Genomic DNA, 13,018 nt, shown 5'->3' with positions numbered 1-13,018 from the left:
TAAGAAAACCTCAAATGGTTATTAAGTAATAAACCAAATTTAAACAAAAATGTGTAACCCAGGGCACCTGGGTGGCTCAGTCGGTTAAGCATCCGACTTCAGCTCAGGTCCTGATCTCACAGCTCGTGAGTTCAAGTCCCACACTGGGCTCTGTGCGGACAACTCAGACCCTGGAGCCTGCTTTGCATTCTGCGTCTCCCTCTCTCTCTCTGCCCCTCCCCCACTTGTGCCCTGTCTCTCTCAAAAATAAACATTTAAAAATAATAAAAAATAAAAATTTCTAACCCTATTTTACTGAGCTCTATATAATGTTTTCCCACCTGATTCTATGAATATATTTTACTACCCTCATGGTAGCATATATTTCTAATCTCTTCTGCACCAAGGAAAATTTTCAGAGTATGACTAAGATTTTTAAGAGAAACTAACTCTATTGTGCAAAGTTAATCTTAAAATATATTTCACTCATAATTTTGTTCATCTGGAAGAAAAAGTTCATTTACTGTACAAAGTGGATTTAGGAAGATGTTCTACAGAGGTCAATTTATACAATTTCTAGCAGCATAAACTCTAGTAGCATATAATTTAATAAATGATCACACAATTTAAATAAATTACCAGAGGGTACTCTTTCTCACAAGAGAAGTAATCACAAAACTACCCTCTATAAAGGCAATCTTTCACTTTATACTCTAAGACACAGATTTAAAAATATAATAGGGGAAGGTGCTTGTAATAAAATCTTGGCAAATTCTGAGCTTCAGAAAATGGTAATGTTTAATTTACTTTAAAATGAGATTAGCACATTTTCCTTTACATCTGTGATGGATGATCCCTTATTCAGGGCAGGGTGAAATTATACCAGGGTTTCTGAGAATGACCTCTAAATGTAAACAACCCCAAAAAAAGATAAAAGAGAAGAACACCAAAACTACTCCTTAACCATAAGTAAACTTTTACCGTAAGTAAAAAAGATTAAGAGGTTTCAATATCATTCCAAAAGTCTGAAACATAAGCAAAGTTATGGAAATTTCCATTTTCTATATAGCCTTGGCATCCACAAAGACAAAAATAAACTTACTCTTTTATTTGAGGCTTTAATTTGTGGCTTAGTGACTTCTGGGTGTTCTCTGATGAGGAATTAGGCCATGTTTAATCGCTTAATTCCCTTATTTCTCAAAGAGGAAAGCTAAGTTCTTTATATGCGCAAAGTAGCTATGACACTAAAAATTTGCAATTTAAACGTAACATTTTTTTAAAGAGTTTGCTTCCAAGTCAAACAAAATTCTGCACAGTATTTTTAATTTTAAAATTTGTTGTTTAGGATTTTAATCTGAATTACTCTTTGTTAATTTTAAAGCAACATTTAAAAAGTTTACTTCAAGATTAAAATTCACAAGATATGGAGTCACAAGTTTACCCCCAAACCTATTTTCATTTCTTCCACCTAACAATCAAATTAATCAAAATAAACCCCAAGCACAACCCAAATGAAAAGAATGAAAAGGTGTAAGGGAGAGACAGTTCATCACTTAAAACAGACTAACTTAACTAAAAGCAAATTCCTGGGGAACTCTGGAAATTAAATAAATTTTGGGTAATATATTATGCTTTATCACCAAATGCAAACCACGTCATTATTACCCAAGCAGTGGTATGGCAGATGCTGTTTGTCAAGCCCTGGCTTTTAAAGGGCAGAAGACAAAAAATTACAGTGAAAGCAAGGGAGAAAAAAGGTAAAGCACTGAAAACAGCAGCATTCACACCAGCTTCTAGTCTCAAGCTCCTTACTGGATCTGAAAGGCCTCCCCCTAGGAATGAACCGGCTTAACTGGCAGCCACTTCACAGCTTGCTCCTCCCTACTGCCTGCCCATTCACAGCCCAGAAACTTCCGCAGTCCCCGCCCCACCCCCTGGGCTGAGGGCTGGGCAGAAACTCTGGCAAAATAAGGAAGCCTCTGGGAGGTGGCAAGCAGCCAACTCAAACTGGATGATTCCAGTTTAGGCTGGTCTGACTCAAAAACAAGCAGTTCTTAGCCTTCCTCACAACATTCAGGCACACTGACTGCCCAGGCAGCACACAATGAGCTCTCCTCATTTGCTCTCAGGGTTAAATCTACCCGGTTCTCATGTCCCTAGTAGCAGGGAATCTTAAGTGAAAGCAAGATTCTCAGTGCAGAGCAAATATGGATCAGCCTAGCACTTGTTTCCAAAACTGCCTATTCCATACAGAACCCTAACACTGACAACATCTATTACCTACAGAAAGCTCCTCTAAAATTTTTATACTTGACAAAAAGAGGAAAAGCCATAAAGGAAATCAATCTATTTATAGATCTCCACAATGGAAGTTAAGCCCATCAAAGCAATCAGGAAGCAAACACCTCCATTTTCCATATTATGCATTAAAAAGGCTTGGCTAGTAAGCGCCTGGGTGGCTCAGTCTGTTAAGCAGCCAACTTTGGCTCAGGTCATGATCTCACAGTTCACGAGTTCGAGCCCAACATCGGGCTCTGTGCTGACAGCTCAGAGCCTGGAGCCTGCTTCAGATTCTGGGTTTCCCTCTCTCTCTGCCACTCCCCCACTCACGCTCTGTTTCTCTCCAATCAATCAGTCAGTCAATCAATAAGATTAAAAAAAAGGCCTGGCTAGCTAATATGACCCCAAAAGACAGAAGATTGTGTGTAGCTTATTTCCCCAAAAAACAAACTATACCGCAGCTTAGAAAGGAATGTGCTTCAAAAATGTGGGCTCTTCAACTGATGCTGGGAATGGAAAAAGATACAATAATACACACACACACACACACACACACACACACACACACACACTCACTGGGGTTTACTCTCCAATGCACACACTGGTAAACATTTATTCCATGCTGCTCAATAGCCCCAAAATGGCATTAAAGAGGGAATGACCAAATGTTGGTTCTTGTGGACAGTAATGGTATTTAATGGAGCCACTCAAAATATGGGGAGACTTTATGTGTATTTTTTTTAATATTTACTTATTTTGAGAGAGAGAGAGAGAGAGAGCAAGTGAGTGCGCTCGAGTTAGGGAGGGGCAGACAGAGAGAGAGAGAGAGAGAAAGAGAATCCCAAGCAGATTCAGCACTGTCAGCACAAAGCCCAACTCGGGGCTCGATCTCACAAATCATGAGATGACCAAGAGTTGGACACTTAACCGACTGAGTCACCCAGGGGCCCCTATGTGTATTTGAAATCTAGTAATTTTCTCCAGGATTGCAGACACACTAATATGCTTGCTGTCCTTTCCCACCCCCAACCCTTCTCCCTCCAAAATTGGTAACTTTTTAAACAACTTAAAAACCTGTCACCTATACTTCTTCATTTTAGTAATAAAGAAACAATTTTTTCTATGGAAAAAAAAAAGAACGTAGATACCGTTATCTCAAGGAGAATAGTTAATCATAAAGTCAATGAAACCACTAGATGGCTTTTATTTAATTTCATCACAAGTAAGAATTCAAAATTTTGGGGCACCTGGGTGGCTCAGTCAGTTAAGCATCCGATGTCCCCTCGGGTCATGATCTCAGGGTTCATGGGTTCGAGCCCTGCATCAGGCTCTGGGCTGACAGCTCAGAGCCTGGAGCCTACTTCAGATTTTGTGTCTCCCTCTCTCTCTGCCCCTCCCCTGCTCATGCTCTGTCTCTCAAAAATGAGTAAAAGCGTTAAAAAAAAATTTTTTTAGAGTTGAAGATTTCAAGATAAAAACTATATTATTGGAAATAGGCAACGAATACGTTTCATTTACAATACTGACTTTCAGCAAAACATTCTCCCTTTTGAAATCTAAAGTAATTTCAGCTGTCTAAAAAAGTAAAGGGGGCACCTGGGTGGCTGAGTCAGTTAAGTGTCCGACTTCAACTCAGGTCACGATCTCACAGTTCTTGAGTTGAGCCCCATGTCGGGCTCGTGCTAACAGCTCAGAGTCTGGAGAGAGGGCGGGGGGAGAGGGAGAGAGAGAGAAAGTGTGTGTGTCTCTGCCCCTCCCCCGATCTCTCTCTCAAAAAGAGAAACATTAACGAAGAAATTTTTTTAAATAAAAAAAGTAAAAATGAGGCATAAGTACAAAATAAACAGGCCAAGAATGGTTGTGAAAACCATAAATAAATCAGCTATTTAAAATGCCTTAAAATGGAGGGTGCCTGGGTGGCTCAGTCTGTTAAACATCTGATTCTTGGTTTCAGCTTAGGTCATGATCTCATGGTTCATGAGATTGAGTCCCACGTCAGGTCCTGTGTGGACAGCATGGAGCCTGCTTGGAGTTCCCTCTCCCTCTGCTGTCTCCTGCTCCATATTCTCTCTCTCTCTCTCTCTCTCTCAAATACACTTCAAAAAAAATTTTTTTTTCAACGTTTATTTTTGGGACAGAGAGAGACAGAGCATGAACGGGGGAGGGGCAGAGAGAGAGGGAGACACAGAATCGGAAACAGGCTCCAGGCTCTGAGCCATCAGCCCAGAGCCTGACGCGGGGCTCGAACTCACGGACCGCGAGATCGTGACCTGGCTGAAGTCGGACGCTTAACCGACTACGCCACCCAGGCGCCCCTCAAATACACTTTAAAAGAAATGCGTTACAATGGTGTTAGGTTTAAAATAAGCATGCAAATATTTTCATTTTATATGAAAGGGACAAAAAAATAAAGATCTCTCCTGAGAATATTTATTATCCTTGACTTTGGCTTCATAAAGGCTTAAACCTTTACTGTCCCTCCTTGAAAGTCCTATGAATTCTCCCAAAACATACACTTCACTTGTTATCCTCAAATCAATATACATCTGAATTGTCTATTTTCACATTTTAGCTAGCATAATTTATGTTTCAATGGTTTCTGTGCATGGGTATGTTCTCTTTACACAAAGAACAACAACAACAAAAATCTCATTTCAATTTAAGCAACTCATCTCAAACTGACAGGTACAAACAGCAAAGAGGAGAAAGGTTGGTATTATGCAATAAAATCAACTTCATTTCTGCTCTCACTTCAATCCTACGCAGCTACAAACAGAAGAGTTGGAGGGAAATATCATGGTTTCTAAACACCAGTTTCCCAAATACAGTTTGATTTGTTGTGTCACTTTTTCCTGAGATTAACACAAACTATTTTGGCCCTCCTAAATACATCTGAGAATGAGGAATCAGCGCAACAAAACCAAATTTTATCTCCAAATAAATCCAGAAGTTATCTGCCTATTCATTATTATAGATAAGAGATCACTTTTGATGGTAAAAATTAAACAAATGTGTCTCTAAGATTAAACATTACAACAAACACCAACAAACTATTAATTCCTTTAGCACTTAAAAAAACTGGTTTTTAGGGTGCATGGCTAGCCCAGTTGATCTTGTGGTGGTGAGCTCAAGTCCCACAATTGGGTGCAGAGATTACTTAAAGATAAATTCTTTAGAGGCACCTGGGTGACTTAGTGGGTTAAGTGTCAGACTCTTGGTTTCAGCTCAGGTCATGAACTCACAGTTCATGAGTTCCAGCCCTCTGTCAGGCTTTGCACGGAAAGCACAGAGCCTGCTTGGGATTCTCTCTCCCTCTTGGCCTGGGTGGCTCATGATCTCACAGTTCATGAGTTCCAGCCCCACAGAACCCACTTTGGGTCCTCTGTCCCCCCCCTCTCTGCCCCTCCCCTACTCTCTTCTCTCTCCCCCTCCCAAAATAAGCATTAAAAATAAATTTAAAAAAATAAATTAAAATTTTTAAAAAGCATAAAAAAATAAAACCTTAAAAAAAACGAAAGTGACTTTTACTTTGTGTATATATATTAAAACCACTGCCATAACTGACAATTTCCAGCACATTATATATCATAGTAAATTGTATAGGCAGGTAATAAAATGAGTGTTCCTTCCCCAAATCAACATTCCAAATAAACATACTTGTAAAATAAGAGAAATGAAAAATACACGGTCACTATTAATCCCAATGGCTTCCCTCTCACATAATCAGCTTCGTCCATATTCTTTCACAAGCCTGCAAGATGACAGTAATTTTGGAAATTTTTCTACACAAACTTGAAAGAAAATTCTCTCTCCCTACTTAACAACCACTAGCCTCCTCATTAAATCACAGACAAAAGGGTATTTGAATAAAACTCCCCCTTGGGGCACCTGGATGGCTCAGTCGATTGAGCATCCATCCGACTTCGGCTCAGGTCATGATCTCACCGTTCGGGAGTTCAAGCCCTGCTTCGGGCTCTGTGCTGACAGCTCAGGGCCTGGAGCCCGCTTCAGATTCTGTGTCTCCCTCTTTCTCTGCCCCTCCCTCGCTTGCACTCGGTCTCTCTGTATCTCTCTCAAAAATAAATAAACATTAAAAAAAAATTTTTTTTAACTCCCCCCTCTAGTAAACTGTAATCTATAACGTCTTGACCATTCACAAATGACTAGCAGAATTGGTCTTTATAGAATAAAAAGCTCTTTAGCACTTTTAACTGTATCTTTTGTAAAAATCCAGAATGTGTTCAATATTCTAATTACTGTTAAAATATACTTCAGGAAAAATAATCTTAAATTGTCTACCATTAGAAATGAGTAGGGTTATGACAACTTTGATATAATTTACTCAAAAATATAAAAGAGGAGGGGCGCCTGGGTGGCGCAGTCGGTTAAGCGTCCGACTTCAGCCAGGTCACGATCTCGCGGTCCGTGAGTTCGAGCCCCGCGTCAGGCTCCGGGCTGATGGCTCGGAGCCTGGAGCCTGTTTCCGATTCTGTGTCTCCCTCTCTCTCTGCCCCTCCCCCCGTTCATGCTCTGTCTCTCTCTGTCCCAAAAATAAATAAACATTGAAAAAAAATTAAAAAATATATATATAAAAGAGGAGCGTCTGAGTGGCTCAGTTGGTTGACTGTATAACTCTTGATTTCGGCTCAGGTCATGATCCCAGGGTCGTGGGATTGAGCCCCACATCAGGCTCTGTGCTGAGAGTGGAGCCTGCTTGATTCCCTCCCTCCCTCCCTCTCTCTCTCCCCCCCCCCCCCCCCATGCCCCTCTCCCCAGCTCACGTGCACACTCTCTCTAAAATAAATAAAATTTTAAAACATATATATGTAAAAGAAATATAAAAGTGAGGTCTACAAATAATACTAGCCAAAGAAGAAGTTTCATTTCCCTTTCAATAAGAAGTAAATCATTTCAATTGCAAAGGTAAGACATTAGACAAGATAGGGGCTTTAGCATAAATCACACCATATCTTAATACAGCATCACAGCTGAAGAGTCTGATTGCTCCAAAATTTTTAAAAATATTTACTTATTTTTGAGAGAGAGAGAGAGAGAGAGAGAAGCAGAGAGAGAGAGGGAAAGAGAATCCCAAGCAGGCTCTGCACTGTCAGCATAGAGCCTGACGTGGGGCTCCAATTCATGAACTGCGAGATCATGACCTGAGCCAAAATCAAGAGCCAGATACTTAACTGACTGAGCCACCCAGGCTCCCCTAAGTTCTTTTATTTTTAAGTTTATTTACTTATTTTGAGAGAGAGAGAGAGAGCGCGCGCGAACACGAGAGAACGAGTAGGGGAGGGATAGACAGAGAGGGAGAGAAAGAATCCCAAGCAGGCTCCGCACTGTCAGCACAGAGCCTGACAAGGTCTCAAGACTGTGACATCATGACCTGAGGCAAAACCAAGAGTTGGACACTTAACCCACTGAGCCACCCATGGCTGTTCTAAGTTCTATAGGCTTTTCTCGTTACTTTAAATAAACACCACAAATGTCAGTTTTCCTGCTCTAGAATGTAAGAAAAAAAAGAGTATCTCTCTCTGTCTTCCCTTTTGCTGTCCCCAAGCTTCTTCCTTAAATCTTCCAACTATGGGGGCACCTGGCTGGCTCAGTTAGTAGAGCATGTGACTCATGATCTCAGAGTCGTTGATCTCAGGGTTGTGAGTTCAAATCCCACAGTGGACATGGAGCCTACTTAAAAAAAAAAATCTTCCAACTATGACAACATAAAAAAATTCTAGTAATGTAATAACTATACCAAAAAAAAAAAAACCCATGAAATTTCACAGGTATTTTCTAAATCAACTTATTCTAATTTTAAAACTCTATATAGGTAAAAAAGCTTGCCGTATATTCAGATTTACTCAAACAGGTAACTAAGCACAATTTAACGCCACATGGCTTACCAAAAGCCACAAAGAGAAAAGAGACAATGAGATGTTATCTGCTAGTTATTTTCATGCAGTTTTCTTTGCTTACTACTATATTCATTTTCTTTCCACCTAAATACCTATTTTTGTGACTAAAAAGAATTAAAATCTGTAGTTACTGGACATATTTAGAAAGACAAACCAACAGAGTTCAGAAGAACAAAAAGGCAAAGGTTGACCAGAGCCCAAAAAGCTTTTAAGGGAGAGGATGGGGCTGCCTTTGGAAAGTTGAAAAGATGCACCTAGCCATACACCCAGATTAATAAAATTTTACATGTTAGCTCTTAATTAGACACATACATAGTTTTTGTTTTGTATTAGCCATTGCAAATGCTTAATCTAAACTAGTTCTATTCTTGGGGCACCTAGCTGGCTCAATCAGAAGAGCATGCAACTCCTGATCTCAGGGTCAAGAGTTGAGCCCCATGCTGGGTACAGAGATTTCTAAAAATAGATAGATAGATAGATAGATAGATAGATAGATAGAAGCTAGCACGCAAGCTTTGATAATATATAAATAAAATAAACTAGTTTTATTCTTGGGGCTCCATACAAACCATCTTATTCTATAGATCTGGTGCACAACACAATATTTGTTAAATAGATGGCTGAATGTAAATTCAAAAGTTAACTTTATACTAAAAAGAGATTTAGAGAAGTAATCTATTGAATAGGAGGGAATGGAATAAGAAAATGTTTCAGATTATCCAAATCTCAACTCTCTCCTTTTACCCTTTTCATCCATTTCCCCTCATTCATTCAGTAAACTTCTGTAAGGTGTAAAATCAACAACTAACTGCCAGGATACCCTTTCAGCAATCTGGTGAAGTCTATATACCACTTTCAATAGTGTTTCTAAATACATGAAGTAAATAGGAATAAAAGGGAAAACAATTATATTGACATGGTTATTAAAAGATATAAATTTTGTGGTGTAGTAATGTCTTCACTGACATTAAATTATAATACTTAACATTGAGTTTAATAACTGCTTCCCAGTAATGATGACTAGAAGCCCAATTCTGAGATACCTGCAGAATTACCTGTGGATTTATACTGGTAACAAAGTAACTCATACTGTTAGTACCACTGGTTTTTGATGCCTATTTTCATAATGGGAGGCAATACTTAATTTCAGTTATATGTTACTAGTAAGTGAAAAGATGTCATTTTCCTGATCCAAGTTCAGGGACCCTAAGCTAGGCCAATCATCTTTGGTTGTGATTGAAGGTAAACAACTGGGAAACAAAGGACAATCAAACCTACTTTAAGGGGCACCTGGGTGGTTCAGTCAATTAAGCATCTGTCTCTTGGTTTCAGCTCCGGTCATGATCTCACAATTCATGAGATCAAGCCTCACATCTGGTTCTGTGCTGACAGTGCTGAACCTGCTTGGGATTCTCTCTCTCCCTCTCTCTGCCCCTCCCCAACTCATGCTTGCTCTCTCTCTCTCTCAAAAATAAACAAACATAAAAAAAAAAAAACCAAAACTTTAAGATTATTGGGAAAGTTTATGAACTAATTTAAGTTCCATAAATTCTTCTTCAATTCCCTTAACCTATATTAAAGAAAATTCATTAACATGATAGGAAAAAGAAACTATAGAAATAAAGTATGTTCAAGTTCAATTAGGACTTTGAAAATAAATGCTTTTGTGGAATTTACATATTTAAAATTTTCTGCTGGAAAGAACAGTGACTTCCTAAACCATGACAGAGAAAGAGACAGAGCATCATAGGGCTGCACATAGGGAAGTTCTTTTTTAATTAAAAAAATTTTTTTTTAAATTTTTAATTTTTTTTTTTTTTTTTTTTTTTTTTTTTTTTTTTTTTGAGAGAGAGAGACAGAGAGAGAGAGCGCGAGCAGGGTAGGGGCAGAGAGAGGGAGGCACAAAAACCAAAGCAGGCTCCAGGCTCTGAGCTGTCAGCACAGAGCCCAATGCGGGGCTTGAACTCACAAAACTGAGATCATGACCTGAGCCAAAGTTGGACACACTGACTGAGCCACCCAGGTGTTCCCACATGGAAGTTTTATACCGTTAAGTCCCAGTTCTCACCAGTTAAATACTGATAACAGTTATGCAGAAACTGTAGGTGTGTCATTCATAAAGACTTCACAACCAAACTGCTATTAATCCCATGTTTACTCATTTGAAATGCACTGCTAGGAATCTGTTCACCAAAGTTCTAATAATTAAGGGGGATGGAGAGTGATTAACTTTCCATGTCATGCAGACAGAATACAAGCTTGTTTCTATAGCTAGAACTGAACTATATTTTATCTACTACAAAATGTTAATCTTAAACATTTTTAAAGACCTTGGAAGGTCATAGTTTCACAGTCATAAAGTTTTAAAGATTAGAAAAAGAACTTATTTCTTCCAAAAGGAAATTGAACATTGTGAATCTATATAACATCTCAAAATACTGCACTCTGAAGTCAACATAATAGTAAAGGAGAAGAGGGCATTTGATAAAAAGGAGGCTGAAGCCAGGGATAAGAGATATGCTCTGCACACCAAAAGACTATTTCCCACACTTGTTTCAATCACAGTATCAAATCTTTTAGCTATTTACAATTTTGCTTTATCCTGTGTTAACTAAGAACTGTAACCAAGTATTTCAACTATTTATTGAACATGTACTTTGAGACAGACAATAGACTAGGCTCTGTGGTGTGCACAAAGGAAGACCTGGTCCTGTTCTCACAGGATAGCATCAAAAGGTCCATCACTGAGTCCCATCTCCAAAAAATTCATTCTGTTTTTCCACAAATCAACATAATCTGATTCTTACTATGTCTCTTCTGCTTGTCCCAACTTAGGCATTCTCAGAGTCCAAGTTTTCCTTTTCCAAACTACTGAAATAGGCTCCTAACTGCAATCTCTGCCTTTCCTATTCTAAGTCACCAAATGCCCTTCTAAAGCACAGACCTCAACAAACTATCTCCCTTCTCAAAATCTTTCAACCACTCATCTCTGCATGAAGAATCAAACCCAAATTCATTATCATGGCTGTCACTCTAAATTATTTGCTGTTTGTAAAACATTCTTCCACCACTTGTACCTCTTCAGGTTGTTCCTTCAGCCCACAATGTTCCCTGTCTAGCCTAAAACTCACCTCTTCTTGTTAAAATCCTACACATCCTCATATCCCTAAATCATAAAAACTTCCATCCCCAAGTATCAATCAGGCAGGTGACAGAGGAGGAAATATCTTCTACTGATTGTAATTTAGTACCCCTGTAGATTTTCTAAGCTCATCCTGCCTTTGTGGCAGTTATCTTCTGACTGTAAATATTCAGAAGCATATAACTGCTCCTTTTGCTTATATGAACAGGAATTAACTTCACCAAATTGATCAGATGACTTTTGGGTTCAAGCTTTTGAGCCTACAATGCTAAGGGTTAGATACCAAACCACTATCACTCCCACTAAGTACAATCCTGAAGGCACTAAATGATGTTTCCATTTTGACCCAATAAAATGCCATGGCATCCCTTTAATGAGATAGGTTTATGGAAAATGACTAAAACCTAACACTTTAATTCCATGTAGGAGAAAGTGGGACATGACAAGACTTTATAATCAGCTTACAGACCTTGAATGAATCTCACGGCACCTGGGTGGCTCAGTCGGCTGAGTGTCTGACTTGAGCTCAGGTCATGACCTCACTCACAGTTAATGAGTTTTGAGCCCCACACTGGGCTCGCTGCTGTCAGCAGAGCCCATTTCAGATCTTCTGTCCTCTTCTCTCTGCCCTTCTCCTGCTTGCACTCTCTCAAAAATAAACAGTAAAAAAAAAAAAAAAAAAAAAAAAAAAAAAAAAAAAGAATTCAAATGAATCTAGTCAATCATTTATCTCAACAATATACCAAAAATAAAGTCAAGAGAAGTTAAGGGTTTTCTTTTTCTTTTTGATGTTTATTGAGAGAGAACAAGAGAACAAGAACACAACCAAGAGCAGGGGAGGGGCATGGTGAGAGAGAAAGAGAGACAATGAGCTCAAACTCACAAACCATGAGATCATGACCTGAGCTGACACCATAGTCAGACAGACACTTAACTGACTGAGCCATCCAGGCACCCCAGTTAAGGGTTTTTCATCCATGTGAGAGCTGAAAGATAAGGGTTTTCATCCTTGACAGAGGCTGCAAATGTGGAGCCCAGAACCTAATTTTCCCCAATTACATGATCATTTACTTTTCTTAAATTAATTCTAAGCAGGCAATACTAAAAGAGAAATAATAATCTGGGCATTTTTAATCAGGTCAAAAAATTCATATCCTGTAAATTTAAAATATATACCCCTAAATATAAAACTATGATATCTGTGACAAATAGATTGAAAACAGTAACTGGAAATGGAAAATGATTAAAGATTATCAACTGAATAATAATAGCTAGCAATTATTAAAGGCAGCATTTATTAAATATATAGAGGCATCAAGCTCAGCATGTGAAATACATTCTTTCATTTCAATCTTCACATAATTTTAAAGCACGATTCTCATAAGAGATGAGAAGCTGAGGCATAGAGAGCAACTTGTCCAAGTAACGTGTCCAAGATTATTAAATGAGTAATAAGCTCTACTGTCTACCTAGATCTATGATAAACTTCTAAGCTCTTTCCTGTTAAGTTTACCTTCGAGTTATTATTTTCATCTTTAGGGTAAAACTCCTTTGTAAAAAATTCCCAACTAATGAAATTAGCTCACTCAAGCCTTAGTGAACAGCTAAGTTACAACCTGCGTTTAAAGACAAGCTTTTCTACTTGAGTTTATAAATTGGCTACCACTTTGTTGTTAAATTAGTTAAAGGTATTCATAAGTTC

General features: G+C 38.6%; 1 protein-coding gene across 1 annotated transcript in view; it reads right to left on the bottom strand.

The window, feature by feature from the left end:
- SPEN (spen family transcriptional repressor) overlaps positions 1-13,018 on the bottom strand; it is a 91,433-nt gene that overhangs the window by 45,638 nt on the left and 32,777 nt on the right.

The sequence above is a fragment of the Lynx canadensis genome, chromosome C1, assembly GCF_007474595.2.
Source record: "Lynx canadensis isolate LIC74 chromosome C1, mLynCan4.pri.v2, whole genome shotgun sequence".
Classification (NCBI taxonomy): domain Eukaryota; kingdom Metazoa; phylum Chordata; class Mammalia; order Carnivora; family Felidae; genus Lynx; species Lynx canadensis.
This window is presented reverse-complemented; position numbering and strand designations above follow the sequence as displayed.